General features: G+C 31.1%; 1 pseudogene; it reads left to right on the forward strand.

Moving 5' to 3' along the window:
- The window catches only part of LOC137641625 (uncharacterized), a 111,468-nt pseudogene that overhangs the window by 70,752 nt on the left and 20,447 nt on the right, over positions 1 to 20,269 (forward strand).

Raw genomic sequence — 20,269 nt, forward strand, 5'->3', positions numbered from 1 at the left:
GAGAGAGCGTCTTTCTATCTCTCTTTCTCCCTCACAAGACAAAAGACCAGGTGGGTTTTTTTTATTGATGAAGCTTATGTATATTATCGTGAAAAAAAAAAAATATGCAAACCCACAAAATCATCTTACGAATACAAATTTAGTACAACAACAACTCCATTTGAAATATATTTATTACCAGAAGTATTCATGCTGGCATACATGCGCTGGAACGAGGTGCTCAGTTGGTGATTATGAATGCCAAACAAATCAATTTAATGTTTACAATTTCTTTTTATATCTGGCCTATATAAGATTGGAGATTTAGCCTTGGAAAATGCAGGTGGGGTTAAGGGGGTGAGACTCTTATGGAATGATTTTACGTGTTTGCTATGCATATATTTATTTTGCAATGTGCCGGGTGCATTTGAAATACTTTCTGTATACGATGCATAAACACGAAAATGTAACAAATGGAATTCATTATTGGTTTATATGTATAATTTTACGTAATGACTGTCATAGACACATACTGTATATACACGAATATATTTATATATATATATATATATTATATATATATATTTGTGTAAATATCAACCACAATGGCATTTAATGCTAAATTCTACCCTGGGAATATATATCCACTCGAATTTATTTATGGTAATAGCTTCTGGCTAGGCTGAGATACGAATCCCTGCCTATTCAGCCGAAACCATGCCAGCGAGAACTCTACCAAATGAGTTATCTATTGAGGCCCTTTGCGGCAATAGGCGTAGGAGTAGGAGATGATGATGATGATATATTGTATATGCGTGTCTTTTTGTATGGTTACGTATATGTGTTGCAGTTTTTCGGTATAATTTCATCTTGTTGTTTTCAACCCCTTCTCTTACATGCTTACCTAACAGTCTTCAAAATACCTGGCAATAGCTCTCTCTCTCTCTCTCTCTCTCTCTCTCTCTCTCTCTCTCTCTCATATCTAATTACATGCTTCTTCATACGACCCCAATCACCTGCAAAGCAGTGAAACCAGTTTGTCATATGAATCTGATAGACTGTCGTGTTACCTTCTGTGTTATTAACAAAACAAAACTTTGTACTTTCACTGCTAGGTGTATATTGGCCAAAAGCACTTTGTGAGTCACCTTATTTCCCAAGGGGACAACGTCTAGCAGGATTGAAACTGGAATTTCAGGTACGAATTGAAAGGTGAAATCTCTGGTGGGAAAGTTAGAAAGATTTCGATTTGCGTTATAACAAATTTAATTGAAATTTTGAAATGATTGAATGCACGAAATATTTTGTTTATGAATAAAATGGAGATCCAACATATATTTCTCAAGATTCTATTTCATATTGTAGATTTTTTTTATATGATAATATGACAACATTGCCGCGAAATATTAACTACAAGGAAGTGGAAGTAATTGTGAATAATAATTATCCTTACGCATACTTACGTGTGACAATCTTGAAGTTTTGTTATATATTTGAATGATAAATAAATTGCTTTATTATTACAATTAGTCCTGTAAGATATAGTTCATCATATCACTATTATATTTTGAAGTTAAACTTAATACTTTTCAATTATATATACGTTTTGGGCGTGAAAAGATTATGAGTATAATCTCTAACCCATTTTCAAGAGGAATGACCCTATTTTCATCATATATATATATATATATATATATATACATATGTATATATACATACATATATATATACATATATATATATACATATATATATTTATATATATATTTATATATATACATATATATATGTATATATATAAATATATATATATATAATATATATATATGTGTATATATATATATATATATATATGTGTGTTATTCTTCAGTACAATATCTCTTCGTGTTTATAAAAGTCATATTTTCAATAGAAATCACAAGCAATTATAAATAAGGTTTGAATATATTAAATAAAATCAGTCTTCTATCTTACTTTGCATACGTTATTTTTAGCATATATTTTATTAATTCGTGAGTAAAATTATATATTTTCGTTTTTCAAGGAAGTCATATTTTCAATAGAAATCTTGAACAGTTTTGAACAAGGTTTGAGTAGATTGATTAAAAAACGAGATGCACTGTGTACTGTACTGCGTATATTATTAACATCAGTATTTTCTTTTACAATATTGATATTATGCACTGACTATCCCAAGCCATTAGGTAAATAACCTTTTCCATTTTAAAAACTCATCAGATATATTTTCTTATTTGCAATATCAATAGACCTAATGTTAAAAGGTCCAGACGAAATACCATTGGCCAGTGAAAAATATTATTCACAATATAAGGTATTCATTAACAATGAAATCATAAACACATCTGATGGCAAGACATCTTGACTATAGAATTTTTTTTTTTATTGAGGCGCATTTGCACTGCCTCGCAGAGGGTGCCCTTTTAGTTCGGTAAAGTTTCCTACTAGATGATTGGCTAGAATTATTTTGTCCAACCAATCAGCTAGCAGGAAACTTTTCCGAGCTAAAAGGATACCCCTGCGAGTCAGTGCAAATGCGCCTCATAAAAAAAATGAGTATAGGTAACACTGGCAAATAAACCAGAAATGTGGTGGGTCATTAAGCAGGTAAAAACTAGCTAAAATTACACAATATGTGATGTTCACGTGTTAAAGAGCTCTAGTTAAGAAAATAATAAGAGGTAAAACAATATGAACAGGTTACAGTTGTCGAAATTATCATCATCAAAAGTTTAATGTGGATTACAAATGCCAGGAAAAAATAAATTCATTGGGAAATTTTGAAAGTAACAAATTATAATGAAATGTTTAGATCCTGTCAGGTAAGGTATTAAATTGAAAATTAAACATTAAGGCGAAAAATTATTTCCAAAATTGTAGAAAATACATCCTAAAATAGGATCTTGAAGTTACATTGATTTTAGGGTTTTATAAGATCTATTTATCCTTGTTTCCTTTCCTCACTGGGCTATTTTCCCTGTTGGAGCCCCTTGGCTTATAGAATTTTGCTTTTCCAACCAGGGTTGTAGTTTAGCAATTAATGATAATAATAATCTGGAATTTTTTTACTGGATTTGTGATTCCATAAGATTTATTATTCAAGCCGCCACCCCACCCCTCTCTCTCTCTCTCTCTCTCTCTCTCTCTCTCTCTCTCAGAGATAAAATCTTGTCAAGCAGATTACGAAATGTTATTCTTGAAGAAACCACAGGTTTCTGTGACATCATTAAGCATCATATATGAGCGAAGTTCTCATGAGTGCAGCTGTGATCTGTTGGTTTTCTTAGAAAGTCTACACATAGACAATTCTAAAAGACGCCATTCGCTAAACCACTGTAACTGAGGCTGGGCTAAGAGGTCGACTTCCTCGTTTAGTGATTATTTTCTATCTGTTTTTAAAACTTGAAATTTCTTTTCTTTTTTTTAACTGCTGCTTGGTCGACGAATTACGATGCAAGGCTGTTAGATCTAAGCCAAGGTAGAATTGTATTTTTCTTCTTCTTCTTCTTCTTCTTCTTATTATTATTATTATTATTATTATTATTATTATTATTATTATTATTATTAGCTAAGCGAGAACCCTAGTTGGAAACAAGGATACTACAAGCCCAAGGGGTTCAACAGAAAAAAATAAACAGTGAAGAAAGGATATAAATAAACACCATGAGAAGTAATGGATAATTATTATGAAACATTTTGAAGATCACTAACAACGTTAAAAAAAGATAAATTTTATATAAGCCATGAAGAGAGGCCTGTGTCCGCCTATTCATCATGAAAACAATCACTGAAATTTTCAACTTCTGAAGTTCCCACTATTTAATTAGCTGATTAGGAAGATCATTGCGTAATCTGGCCATAGCTGCATAAAACTTCTAGAATACTACGCCAGTTGGGTCTTATGATGGAGAAGACATGACTGTTAGAATTAATTGCATACCTGATATTAAGTGCAGAATGGAATAGACGTTGTTCCTTAATTTTGACAGAATTTTACGCTGTTACAATTAATTTGTTACGGTTATGAATAGCCTAAATTAAGATGCGTGTGTTTTAAATAGATTTAAATAGACATGCACTGATATGTTCCACCGTCATGTATGTTAGCGGCGAGATTCTTTATATTTAACTGTCAAACGGAACGTTTTGATAAGATCTTTTATTATTCTTTGAAATGTATTATGATATCACTCATCGCAGGTTAATGCCCTTTTTAGAGAGAGAGAGAGAGAGAGAGAGAGAGAGATGAGAGAGAGAGAGAGAGTTATTTTTCTTTGCCTTGAGAGAGAGAGAGAGAGAGAGAGAGAGAGAGAGAGAGTCAGTTTAGGACTTGACATTTATCTTTGCCTTTCCAGATTGTTGCCACAAGACATACAAAAGTTATGTATTTGCAGTTTTCATCCGAGAATACAAAATTAAAATACAAAAAAAAAAAAAACCTGCCATAATTAAGTTACCTATTTTTTCTGAGCCATTTTATTGATTCTTGTCAGCAAGATCTTTCAAAGAATAATGTTCTGTGTTTTTGGTAGCCTATTAGAAACGTCCCTTTCCTGGTAATCCGCTGGGCTGGGGTTCGAGACGGCTCAAGCTCGATAGTTTCTTGTAGTGTCTGCAACCTCACCCTCCTTGTGAGCTAAAGATGGGATGTTTTGGGGGGAAAGTATAGTCATCAGCTGAGTCATCAGCAGTCATTGCCTGGCCATAGCTGGTCCTAGCTTGGGTGTGAGGGGTCTTTGGAGCTGATCATATGGATATATGGTCATTCTCTATGGCATTGTCCTGCTTGGGCATTGTCACTATTCCTTGTATCTCTCATTCTTTTGTGACCTTTAAACCTTTTGCATTCTTCTGTAGGACTGATTGTTTATAATTTTGCCCTTCTCAGGCTCTGCACCAAGTCCTATTGTGACTAGATGACTAGATAGGAGAAGTTCCTTTTTAATTCAGCTCTTTAAATGGTTTCCATCCTTTTGAATTAGTGTGTCACCATATCCAGTTGATTTCTCATAGTCCTGTGAGACTACTTATTATTGTTACGTACTGAATCATTATTTCTCTACTGTATATTAAAGCTTCCCTTAATTATTAACCAATTAATAAATTAAGTAAATAAGAAGGCATCAAACTCTGTTACTGAAAATATTCACAAGAAAAAAATTCATTCAATTTGATGACCTGTTAAGTAACCTCTGATCTCATACTACACCTTGCATACACAAACACACACGTACAGTACATATACTGTGTGTATATATGTATGTGTGTATATATATATATATATATATATATATACATACAACTGTATGTGTGTATTTTTATCATACGAGTATAATATATATATATAGCAAATAACAAAAATACAAATGTTCGTTAACTAAACACCAGTCACAGACAACACAAATAAACAAAACAATACTTCACCAAGAAGCCTCTAAAATTGACATGCATCATAACATAACGTTTCTTAAAAGCAGAGTAAGAAACCAAATAGATTAATCATTCCCCAAGAAAAAGCATTGGGAGTAATCTTACCACAAATACATCATAATCAACCAACGGATTATGATGTCAAACAGCGTTATTTAAACGTTATTTATTCCTAGCGAAGAATAATAACAAGATAAATCTATAGCCAACGATTCCAGCCATCCAGCTGTTTCCATGACTAAGCAAATCCAGAGAGGGACTCTGTTGACTTCTGGACTTTTTCTCTCTTCTCTTTCTCTGTGAATGTTATTTGCGAGACAGAATGACGAAAGGGGGCGTGGGGGGGTTAGAAATTTCGGGAGGGAGAAGGGGTGTGGGTCCTGTTATTCTGTGGCTAATGACATACGAGTGAAAGTGTTTTATAACGTTGTGTAATTTATTTATATTGCCCGCTACTAGTGGGTCGTTTTGTTATTACTCTGACGTCATCAGCCGGGAACCCTTTTCTAAAATCTTATTTCTAAAAGGTCTCATAATGAATAACATTTTATTTTTTTCTTACTTTTTTCTGTTTTATTCCAATGGTTTCGCTCTTTTTTTTCGGCTATTAGGATGAAATATTAAGTTCCATTCATATATATTTTTTTTCGTTAATTATTTCCAACAACAAGTAACATTTTCCAGAAAAAAATATTTATCAATGTTGTTTTGCGTGAAAAGAAAATGTTTGATACCTGTAATTATGATAACGACGGGCTATAAAAATTTGAGTTATTATTACCAGCGCAAATTTGATGAAAATTAGAATAAATTGGGTTATAAGAAAAGTATTGAGGTTAGGTAGAAGTCGATTTATTTTATTAATATGTTTATATGTATTCTTTATATTAAAGAGAAGATAGAGGAATGATATATATATATATATATATATACAGAGAGAGAGAGAGAGAGAGAGAGAGAGAGAGAGAGAGAGAGAGTATATTTAAGAATAGCCAATAATGTAAATGTTCTGATATTTTTATGCTTGACGCAATTCAAATCGAAAGTAAATATGACAATAAAAAGATATTTAAAAGTCGCAAAATGGAAGAATGATAGAAGACCAATATTCAAAATGTACTTGAATATTTTAGTGTCTGGAAATATATCTGGAATATAAATTTAACTTTTGTTGGTTTTTATGATAATCAGGACGGTGACAACACTTAAAATAAACAAGGTTAAATTAGCTTCACGGGAAATTTGAATAAATTTGTAGAGACTACTGTACGTGTCCCGTCAAAAATGACAGCTAAATATTTCAATAGTTATGCACACACGCACACACACAAATTCAATCCCTCCCACCCCTTTCCCATATCCTAACTACAACCTCTCTCAGCAGGGTATGTGTATTTCCTCTCTCCATACCCGAGGAACGGGGAGAGACCAAGCCCTGCCGGTGAGCATGACCATATATATATATATATATATATATGTATATATATGTATATATATATATATACATATGTATATATATATATATATATACAGGTTTTGTATATATACATATATACAGTATATATATATATATATATATATATATTTATATATATATATATATATAACCAGGCTCCTTTTTTTATTTGATATCCCATTCTGTTACACTCAAAATGCCGTTTTTCGTAGTTGTCCAAAAAAACAAAAAATCTTTAATACTTCCATTAAAAAAAATTATTTTGAAGACTGATCACCTTTCACTTGTAAACTTACTTTATATTATGCTTTGTGACGAAAGGTGAACAGGTAGTTTTTTTTTGTCTTTTTTTTTTTTGTCTTATTCTTTGCGTTGTCTGTGCTTTTATATACTATTTTTGTAGGGATGCAGTACAGTAAAATTAGAGTTATTAATGTCGTTTTAATCGCTGATTTTACATATAGGTCTATATAATAATGATAATAATAATAATAATAATAATAATGGGGTCCCGGGTTACATCCAGCTTATCATCATCATCATCATCATCATCATTATTATTATTATTATTATTATTATTATTATTATTTTCATTTTCTTTTTTCAATCACAGTCTCCAGAGACTGGTGGTTTATAGTCTGGGTTCCGGGTTTCATCCAGCTTCCTTAGGAATCCATCACTTTCCTAATTATATGTGCTGTTTCAAGTAACAAGCTCCTCTGCACAAGTCCTGGGGCTATATCGGCTCCTACCTTCTCAAGATTCCTTTTCAATGACTTATGTCTGGTCCCAGTGCTCCCATGAATAATGGTACCATGTCTACTTGCATATTCTATAGCCTTCTCAATTAAATTCGTAGGTCAAGGTACTTTTCTATATTTTCTCTACTCTTATTTTCAACTCCTGAGTGCCACCTTATTATTATTATTATTATTATTATTATTATTATTATTATTATTATTATTATGATTATTATTATTATTATTATCTTCTTCATTTACTCTGGTTTTATTCCTGTTTGGTTCATATACATATATATATATATATATATATATGTATATAAATTTATATATATATATAATATATATATATACAATATATATATATAATATATATATATATATATATATTGTATATATATGTGTGTATATATATACAGTATATATATAAAGTATTATCTTTATTCCCCTTTTTTGACACCAAATCTCCCTTCCTCGGCAACAGCTAGCAACCCCCGACATTCCTCCAACTTTCCAGGAGTGGCCCTAAGAGAAAGCTGGGTGGATCCTCCATGCCAGATATATGTTCGCATTAAACATGACCCGAAGTAAAAAAAAAAATTATTATTATTAACAACAGTACAAAGGTAATGATTATGTACTTCTTGACTTCACTTAATTGATGCAGTCTGCTGCATTCGTTATTCGAAATGATGTGACGCTCTGTAAACAGACCAGTAATCACAGAAATGAGGAAATATAAAAGAGCACCCATATACCTTGCTTTCTTTTGCGGCCTTGGTTCTACCGCGCATGCGCCGTTGCTCTGCACAATCCCTGCTGGTGTTCCATCCAGCCAAGGAGCCGCCGGTAGCCACCAGGTCTGGCAGTTTGTTCCCTCATCGCTTAGTGGTTGGATGTGCTAAAATTATAGCCCGGTTAGTGATTCTTAGTTGGTATTTGCTCTTGAAGAGTTCCATAGATTTGCCAGTTGAAAGTAGTCGTGGGATTGTGGTACAACAGTTGTATGTGCATGATATTGTTAAATTTATTTGATTCACTGTAATATATATATATATATATATATATGAATATATATATGTGTGTATATTTATATATATAATATATATATATATATATATATGTGTGTGTGTGTGTATATTTATATATATATGTGCTTATATTTATATATATAATATATGTATATATATATATATATATTTCCATCTATATATATATATATATATATATGTATATATATGTATATATACATATATATATATATATATAAATATGTATATATATGTATATGTATATATACATATATATATATATATATATATATCTATTCATATATGGATATATACACAAATTTATGTATATATTTATTCATATGCATTACTGTAAATTCATATATATATATATATATATATGTATATGTATACAGTATATACATATATATATATATATATATATATTCATATATGGATATATACACAAATTTATGTATATATTTATTCATATGCATTACTGTAAATTCATATATATATATATATATATATATGTATGTATGTATACAGTATATATATATATATATATATATATTATTCATATATGGATATATACACAAATTTATGTATATATTTATTCATATGCATTACTGTAAATTCATATATATATATATATATATGTATGTATGTATACAGTATATATATATATATATATATATATTATTCATATATGGATATATACACAAATTTATGTATATATTTATTCATATGCATTACTGTAAATTCATATATATATATATATATATGTATGTATGTATACAGTATATATATATATATATATATATATTATTCATATATGGATATATACACAAATTTATGTATATATTTATTCATATGCATTACTGTAAATTCATATATATATATATATATATATGTATGTATACAGTATATATATATATATATATATACTGTATACATACATATATATATACATATATATATATATATATATATATTCATATTTGTGTGTGTAAAGTAAAAATATATATGTTCATGTTTATATATATATATATATATATATACACGCACACACATACGCACACAGTTTAGTTAACATTAACATAACGATGGTAATTCATAATGACATAATAAGCAAGTGACAAAGAAGGGTCATTTTTGCTGATAGCATGATAACTTATAATAATGATAATAGTAATAATAATGATAATTATTATTATTATTATTATTTCTATTATTATTATTATTATTATTTTTATCATTATTATGGTGGGTATTATTATTATTATTATTATTATCATCATCATCAATGCTTAAAAATTATATTTATCTATATATGAGGAAACTTAAGATAATGAAAGAAAGAAAGAAAACACAGGTGCAAATAGAATAGCGTCACCTGACCAATTCACTCTGTTGTTGTTTCCCTCACTGGCAATTTGTTAAAGCCATCATGTTCAGTTTCTCGAAAATTACAACATTTCTCTCGTTTTGAGCTTTCATTGAACGAACGGTAACCTACATACGAGTTTAAACACGTTAATTGTTTTTATTTGCTATTTTGTACTCCAAGCAATGATTTTTTATTTATTCTTTTGAAAGCAATTGCTTATATTCACGTTAGTCATTTAATTGCCATTCGAATGATTTGCAAAACTAGTCAGATTTTAATGTTTTTAAATCAGTAGTATCTTCATTCATATCTTTATCTGTTAAAAGGTTACTTATTTGAATCATATACTCAATTTAGGAGGTGTTATCCAGGGGTTAACTTCTGCATTTAATTACCATTCGAATGATTTTTTCACATTAAATCCCGAGAATTTTCATTCATTTCTTTATCAGACAAAAAACTACTCATTGAAATCCTATACTCAATTTAGAAAGCGTTCTGTTATCCAGTGTCTACACATACGCAGAAGAGCCTGGCCTATTCTTAACACATTCTCCTCTTTCCTCATACACTTTACAACACTGAAATTACTAAACAATTCTTCTTGTCTCAAGAGGTTAACTACTGCACTGTAATTGTCAGTGGCTACATTTCTCTTGGTAAGGGTAGAAGACGCTTTAGCCATGGCAAGCAGCTCTTCTAGTAGAAGGACACTCCAAAACCAAACCTTTGTTCTCTAGTCATGGGTAGTGCCATAGCCTCTGTACCATGGTCTTTCATTGTCTTGGGTTAGAGATCTCTAGCTTGAGGGTACACTCGGGCACACTTTTCTATCTTGTTTCTCTTCTTCTTGTTATTTTGAAGTTTTTATTCTCTTGTTATTTTCAAACTTTCATAGTATGTGTATGAAAGATTTATTTTAATGTTATTGTTCTTAAACTTGTAGTTTTTCCTTATTTCCTTTTCTAACTGGGCTATTTTCTCTGTTGGGGCCCTTGGGCTTATAGCATCCTGCTTTTCCAACTAGGTTTGTAGCTGAGCAAGTAATAATAATAATGATAATAATAATAATAAAGATTCAATCATACATCGTTTAATGCCATTGCTGCTGATCCAACACCCATTTGTGATACCTGTAATACCGAAGGCTCTATATAGCCATTCTTACGCTACTAAAATTATATCTACGGCCACTTCTATGTCTTTTATTAGGTCGGAGCCGTGACAGAGACACATTTCTCATCATACTACTACTATTATCACTACATATACGTTAACAGGATGGCATAAGTCTCTTTTTATAGTTTGTTTATGAAAGATCTCTTTTATGTTGTTATTTTTGTTAAAATGCGTTATTTTAATTGTTCATGACCTCTCTCGTAGTTTTATTTCCTTATTTTCTTTCCTCCATGGGCTATTTTTCTTTGTTGGAGCCCTTGGGCTTATAGTATCCTGGTTTTCAAACTAGGGTTGTAGCTTAGATAATGATAATAATAATAATAATAATAATAATGATAAATACATACCCCTTCTCCCACAGTAATACCCCTAAATATTTTATTTTTCCTTGTTTCCTTTCCTCACTGGGCTATTTTCCCTGTTGGAGCCCCTGGGCTTATAGCATCCTGCTTTTCCAACTAGGGTTGTAGCTTAGCATTTAATAATAATAATAATAAAAAGAGAGAGTCCTATTAGCAGATGCACTATTTTTCTTTTCAGTTTCTTTCCTCTTGCGTAACTTAGCCCTTAGCACTATTTAATCAGTGAGGGTCGAGTGGTTGCGTATAGTTTATGGAGCAACCTTATTCTATGGCTGTTAATTATATTCAACTGTATTAACTATGTACAGTTATATTCAACTATACACATTTTCCAGTATGATGTAGTTTGGTTGTCTCTATCCCGTACATGGTTGGAGACGATAGTACAGCAAATGTTTTTATGTTGACCAGGCTGACATGAGTCTTTTTATTGTTTGTATATGACATATCTGTTTTTCATGTTGTTAATAGTTTATATAGGATATATCTGTTTTGACGCTGTACTGTTTTTAGAATGATATGTTGTTAATTTATTCTCATAATTTATTTATTTCCTTTCCTCACTGGGCTATTTTTCCCTGTTGGAGCCCTTGGGCTTATAAAATCTTGCTTTTCCAACTAGAGTTGTAGCTTGGCTAGTAACAATAATACTAATAATACAGTACTTGAACGTGGAGGGTTATTTGTCAATTTTCTTGTGAAATTATTGGTCTTTGTTTCTCAATATTTTAGGGTTTCAGATATGGTAATTATATGAATCTGTAGACACGTTTTGATATGTATATTGAGCTAAGAGTGTTCTTAATTATCTTAAGGTAGCATATGCAAGTTTATTAGATTGATATAATCTTTGCTGTTGTTGTTTCCGTTAATAATCTATAATTATAGATATAATAATGATAATGTTCAATCTTACTTCTTTTTTTTTCTATATAAACAATTTTCCTTTTGTATAGTACCCTGTCAATATTCTCTCTCTCTCTCTCTCTCTCTCTCTCTCTCTCTCTCTCTCTCTCTCAGAGACATACTGTTTAAAGCGATGGCAATGGGTACGGGATATTAGAGGTCCAGTAACCACCTTTAATAAAACCTTCAGCTAACTGGGGCAGTAATTTTCGGTTCTTCTAAACCAACACAACAACAGACTGATATAATTAGTAAAGGAAATTTAGGCATCAAAACCAGATCATCATTAATGCTTAGAAACTTATTCTAGATCTTAGTGGTTCAAATTGACCAAAAGTGGGTCCTCCTTGGAAAGAGAGAGAGAGAGAGAGAGAGAGAGAGAGAGAGAGAGAGGGGGAGAGAGAGAGATTAAACGAAGTCAAATGATTGTGGTTAACTAATAAAGAGTATAGCATGTCTATCCAGAAAACGCTTATTGACAGATGGCCAGTTGATGGAAGTTCAATTATTTTTCTAAACGGTTGTCTGACTTCACTTCATTAGCATTGACCTTAAAAAATTAGTATATATATATATATATATATATGTATGTATGTATATATGTATATATACACAGTACATATATACATATATATATATATATGTGTATATATATATATATATATATACACATACTTCTTGTCACGCTCAGAGGGAGAGGAAGTAGTCATACCCTTGTGAGATGTGGGTACCCCAAGAGGTACAACCGGAAACCACACTTTCCCACAAATTACCGAACCAGCCGATTGTAGTCAGGAAAGGGGGTGAGGGGTTGGGATGGGTGGAATTTGTGTGTGCATAGCTATCTAAATATTTAGACGTCATTTTTGACTGGTCGGGAACACTAGTTTAAGGTAGAATAACCATGTTACACAATGAAAAACTTAAGGGATAGACTTTCTATAAAGTAAGATTTGCATTTTTTTTTCTTTTTTTCTTTTTTTTTTTTTGTAATCTAGACCACTAGTGTTTTCTTTTAATACTTTTGACCATCCTCAGCTGTCCCTTCTCATCCTTGACAATGCGAGGAGAAAGTTCTCTATCATGAGATTTGCTTTATAGTTACACCTGCAAGTCATGATACTGTTATACGGATAAAACCACGAGAGAAATATAATTCACATGTAATTATAACTATTATTATTATTATTATTATTATTATTATTATTATAAGTAGTAATAATAAAAATTGTGGTAGTATCCTAATCAATAATTGAATAACTACGAAACTTCAATATTTAAGACTGAAACATTTGGAATTCTGAAAATCGATACACCTGAGTGAACACTGGCATTGCAATACTGTGTGTAATTTGCAGATTTTAGGTATCTTATCTGTCTGTCTATCACTGTATCTATCTACCTACGTACACAAACAAACACACACACGTATATCTATATATATATATATATATGTGTGTGTGTGTGTGTATGCATATATATATATATATATATGTTATATATATATATATATGTGTGTATATATATGTGTGTGTATATGTATATATATGATATATATATATATATATGCGCATGTTTATGTGTGCATATATATATCTATATATATATATATATATATTTATACATACATATATATATGTATGTTTATATATATACACACACATATATATATATATATATATGTGTGTGTGTATGTATATAAACATACATACATATATATATATATATATATAGAGATACATATATATTAATGCTTGAGTAACACCATACATGATCTAACTTTAATATAGTTTATTAATCATTTGCAGCTTATTTCGAGAAATTACTTGAAAGAAGCAATCTTAGGTGAAGTGACTTTGTTAAGAGAAAAAAAAGTTAGGTAAAGTTATCTCTCCTTCGAGCAATCGATTGAAAGTAAATTTTACCTTCTCAGAATTTAAAAATACATTTCACTTTTACTCCATACTTCTCTTTATGTGTTTAGTTACTCATTCATTTGGTTAGCTTTGTTTACTTGCAGATTTGTTAGCTCTGTGATCCTTCGGGTCTCCTAATAATAATAATAATAATAATAATAATGGCATTATAGTGATGCTGAGTAGAGAAGATGTCTCTATATAGTATTGAATATTAAATCATCTTATTAAATAATGCATGTGTTAAATTAAATAATGCATGTGTTAAATTGGTGATTCATATATCATTATTATATTTCACTAGTCCGTCTTACACTTCCGAAAGGAAAGTATTCACTGCTCATAAATGTTAACTTTCTTTTTTTTACTTTTACTCTGCAAGTCATTGTTTGATATTATTTCATAATTCAACACTTATCTCTACCTACAAATATGCTATGTTTGTATATATCGTCTGCAATATTACAAGTATTATTATAACTATCCATGCTACAACCCTAATTAGAAAGGCAGGATGCTCCGAGCCCAAGAGCTCCAAGAGGGAAAGCAGCCCAATGAGGAAGGCAAATAAAGAAATCATGAATAAACTGTAATTGAGAAGTAATATAAGATACAAGATATTATAAGAACAGGAACAACGGTAAAATAGATCAGTTATATGCAAACTATGAAACGAGACTTGTGTTAGCCTGTTCAACAAACTTAACATTTACCACGAATGTAATAATACTTTACAATGAAACCCTTTCAGTTATACAATCAGAAGAGAGAGAGAGATAGTCATACAAATAAATTAATGCTTTACAATGAAAATCATTCAGTTATATGACCAGAGCAGAGAGAGAGAGAGAGAGAGAGAGAGAGAGAGAGAGAGAGAGACCTACAATATATAGTCATAGAAATTAATTAATGCTTTACAATAAAGATCATTCATTTTTATAATAAGAACAGCCAGCGAGAGAGAGAGAGAGAGAGAGAGAGAGAGAGAGGGGGGCGGGGCACCCTCCTGTAAGGCATATTTTGAAATTTAAATTATGAAAAGAGATTCTTGGATGAAACGTAGTTTGTTATAGTATCAGATTTCAACTTTCCTAACCTTAATCATTTACGCATAATTATAAAATTAATTTTCATTAGCTTTCATTCATCCTCAACACGATTAATCTACGTTTAATCATATTAATGAAGAGAGATTATTCAATCTTAACATCTAATCATTCATAATTAGGAGAAAGGAGTTGCCATCCAAGCGGGTCGCAGGAGGAGAGAGAGAGAGAGAGAGAGAGAGAGAGAGAGGGGGGGGACTTCCTGTTTAAGATTGAGGTATTTGGCCGTGTGACCTCTCAGGTTTTTTTATGTTTTTTATATTATTTATTCCAACTCAGTAAACTTACATGAGCAGGAATTTTATGAATGTGATTTTTTATCATGTTCTGGTTATTTAACCAGTTATGTAAGCCGGAGTGAAATGCAGTTTATATATATATATATATATATGTGTGTGTGTGTGTTTGTGTTTGTATATATATGTGTGTATACAGTATATACATGTATACATATATACGTGTATATGTATATATATATATATATATATATATATATTTATATATATATATATCTTTATTTTTATCGTGACTTTCACGTTACAGTTCAAATATTTTTGTTTATAAAGGTCGACCGTGTTATAAACAATATTCCTCACTTGCTTAATTTTATTCCGTCGTCTACTGAAATCACTGAAGATTGTTTATCTCTCGCTTCTACGTCATTGAACTCGTTTCATTAATCGTATTTTACTCCATTTTATTCAAAATTAATACACTAGTACAGCTAAAGTCATTAGTCCTCCGCAAATCCATGTAAATTATACACACGTTCCCTGATTGTGTCTCGAGGTTTAGTTTTATAATCCACTTGGGATTCATTGATTCTACTGGGTGGAAACTAATACATCTGTTGTTCAACATATGTTTTGTTTAAAGCATGTTTTGTTCAATACATGATTTGTTTAACACATGTTTTGTTCAACACATGTTTTGTTTAACACATGTTTTGTTCGACACATGATTTGTTTAACATGCTTTGTTCAACACATGTTTTGTTTAACACATGTTTTGTTCAACACATGTTTTGTTTAACACATGTTTGGTTTGACACATGTTTTGTTCGACACATGATTTATTTAACACATGTTTTGCTGAACACATGTTTTGTTTAATACATGTTTTGTTTAACACATGTTTTGTTCGACACATGATTTGTTTAACACATGTTTTGTTCAACACATGTTTTGATTAACACATGTTTTGTTCAACACATGTTTTGTTTAACACATGCTTTGTTTGACACATGTTTTGTACGACACATAATTTGTTTAACACATGATTTTTTTAACACATATTTTGTTCAACACATGATTTGTTTAACACATGATTTGTTTAACAGATGTTTTGTTCAACACATGTTTTGTTCAACACGTGTTTTGTTGAACACGTGTTTTGTTTAACACATGTTTTGCTTGAATGTTGACGTAATTAGAGAATCGCTAATGAGATAATTTATTGAGCCATTTTGATGCTTCAAGTTATAGATATCAACCATAGCAACAACAGAGATCATATTTAGAAAAATGGAATACTCAGTTTAATGAAAACATAATAGTAACTACGATACAACGCATCACTCTCTTTTCTACCTTTTATCTTTATTTATTAGACTATTTTCACTTGTTTTGGCACTTCCCTTTCATATCTTTATATCTTATTCATTTGTTACTCTTAATTTTTTACAACACTTGCCTTTTTAGTTTAGTTATGACTTCGTCTGTAGGAATGGTAATGGATTCTATATATTAAATTTATGCCTATAATCTAAATAATAATCAATGCACTTTGAACCGTCTTTTGTGTCGTGGAATTACAAGAAGGTATATGAATGAAAATAATAGAATTTAGTTAGGTTAATCTTCCCTATGTGAATATGTCCTAGTTGTAATTTCATGTATATATGTATATATATATATATATATATATACATATGTATACAGTATATGTATATATATATATATATATATATATATTTAATATCATACGGAAGTTTTGAAAGCACAATTTATTAGTTTAAGCTCAAGGTAAGTCAGTAAATTTCGTATATATAAACTATTTGTACATTCATGCATTCATACATACATACATACATATATTATATATATAATATATATAATACATTATATATATAAATGCACTCTGTTCTAATTTTATGAGATAGCTTTCCTTTCCTAAATACACATCTTTCCCTTACAGGTATAACTTCGGCAACAATGAGGACCATAGTCACTTTAGCTCTTCTTTTTATGGTAAGTGTATTGTTTTTCTTTAATGGATATTTTTTTCGAATTATAATGAATTATCTTTGTAAAAACTTAAGGTAAAATATTCCGATAACTCAATTTATGGATATTTACTTATGTGATTATATTTCGTTCTATCTAATACTATCTACTATTCATTTATTTATTGCCGTCCATCTGTAGAGGGGCAAAATGTTACCTCATTCATTTTTTCGATATAAAACCTTTCTTTGTCTTATTTTTTTTTCTTTTTTTTTTTTTTGAGTGTTCTTCTGATGAGGGAAATGGGGGCCATGTTGGGGTCCGTCATGATGATTGAAGGCAATCTACTGCTTTTAAATATACCCACCAATTTACTGAGAGAGAGAGAGAGAGAGAGAGAGAGAGAGAGAGAGAGACTGGAGATCGAATTACGTTGAGTATGTACCTTCATAAACCAAAACAATTACCGTTTGATAAGGTTCACACCAATTTTGATATGATCAGAGAGAGAGAGAGAGAGAGAGAGAGAGAGAGAGAGAGAGAGAGAAATTGCAGCTTTGATTCCCTTTTGTTGTGTTTCAGTCATTATTCTGATTAGTATTAATACTTAATTTCCACGATGAGTTGATTTAATCAGTACGTTATCCCAGTCAATAGCTCTACTTGTTCACTACATTATCAATACTTGGCACCAGTTCTTTTAAACGAGGGAATTGGTGCTTTGTCTTATTAGTGGTTATCTACTTCTGGCATTACTGCTCGAGTTATCATTCTGCCTAAACTGGAGTGATAATTTGTGTTATAAATACGGTTTAACTTATCATTGACCTGTGCTTGTATTCTCATTTGATTTTCTCCAGTAGTTTATAGCAGTTTTATCTACGACTTCTTTTAATAGAAATAGGGTAATCCCTCCTGCAAAAGCTGAAAATTTGGAGGATTCATATTTTCCCCCAGAGAAAATATGCACTTTCAGAAATTTTAATAAAAGATAATGCGTAAAATATGAACTAACAACAACAACAAAAACAGATTCAAGTTTGATCGTATACGGAAACGAACTGTTACTAAACCTTCAAGTTTAAAGAAAAGTTTGATGTGCCTTTTTCTTGCGCCGAGGGCGTGCGCCCATGCGCGGTGAGACGATACGGCGTGGTTGGGCGTGTCACACATTTTTTCACATAATCTTTCGGCTTCTATAATTGGATCGGATCACATAGGATCACAGCGTAATGGCATCTGCTTTCACTCTGTCAAAGTCGGTTCAGAAGGTCAGTGACATCTTGTCTTTTTATTTTTCTATATTTCTTATGACAGTTATTTCACGGAAGGATCTCTCCTTTGAAACGAGCATTGTGAATGCTTTGAAAGGGTCGCTGGTTAAGGTATTTTTGTACAGTAGCCTACACGTATGTGCACGCAAACGCACACACACCTATATATATATATATATATATAGGTGTATGTGTACATATATGTTGAAATACATACACACACACACACACACATATATATATATATATATATATACTGTATATATATACATATATATATATACACACACATATATATATATATATATATAGACAGACAGACAGACTCATTTCTTTGAAACGATACATTCCTAAGCAATCAACTATGGCAAGCCAGGACAATTTTAATTTCTTCAAGGAAACAAATAAATACAAATTAACAGGAATAAATATTTCCTTGTAAAATAAAAAAGTTGATTTTCTCGCATTAGCAATTACCTGTCCCGCTACTTTACGATCAGTCAATTCGCACTGTACAACTGTACAATCCATCGGTAATTGACGGCAATTTCCCGTTTTGTACTTTCTAACGAAGACGGGAATTATACTGATTCTTCCTAATGATAGCGAGGCATTTTGTTTGACAAGACATTCCTTACATTCTTCCGGAGTGAAAGCAGAGCCGAAATACCGGTGATGAATCGTATTGTGTGCAATTTCCTCTGTACTTGCATACTTCGGTACACTGATGACTGTACATCTACTCGTGTACATATTTGTACAGTCAAATTCTCAAGGCATCTGTCAATCTTGCTCCTTGATTTTTCGATATTTCTTCTCTCTCTCTCTCTCTCTCTCTCTCTCTCTCTCTCTCTCTCTTAGTAGTCGGCCCCTTACGCCTTTAGGCCTTGTTCCTAGCTTGTATCGATAAAAACCACAAGGCGACCGGAACACAATCCTGACTGGGTTATAATTTCCTTGTGAGAAAGTTCTGGATTAGGTGAACCGGTACCTCTCTCTCTCTCTCTCTCTCTCTCTCTCTCTCTCTCTCTCTCCGTTTCTTGTCTGCTTTTTTATATCAAACCTGCCAGGTGAGACTCTTCGAGTGGGTGGAACCAGAGCAAAAAAAAAAAAAAAAAAAACGTTCATGAATAGGGTCAAGTATTCTACGCACTTCCGCTGGCTGGACTGTTTCTGTGTGCGCGTTTGAGAGAGAGAGAGAGAGAGAGAGAGAGAGAGAGAGAGAGAGAGAGAATTATGAATGGTTCTCTCTTTCTCGTTTTACCTTTTTTATGAATT

Source organism: Palaemon carinicauda, chromosome 5 (genome assembly GCF_036898095.1).
Source record: "Palaemon carinicauda isolate YSFRI2023 chromosome 5, ASM3689809v2, whole genome shotgun sequence".
Classification (NCBI taxonomy): domain Eukaryota; kingdom Metazoa; phylum Arthropoda; class Malacostraca; order Decapoda; family Palaemonidae; genus Palaemon; species Palaemon carinicauda.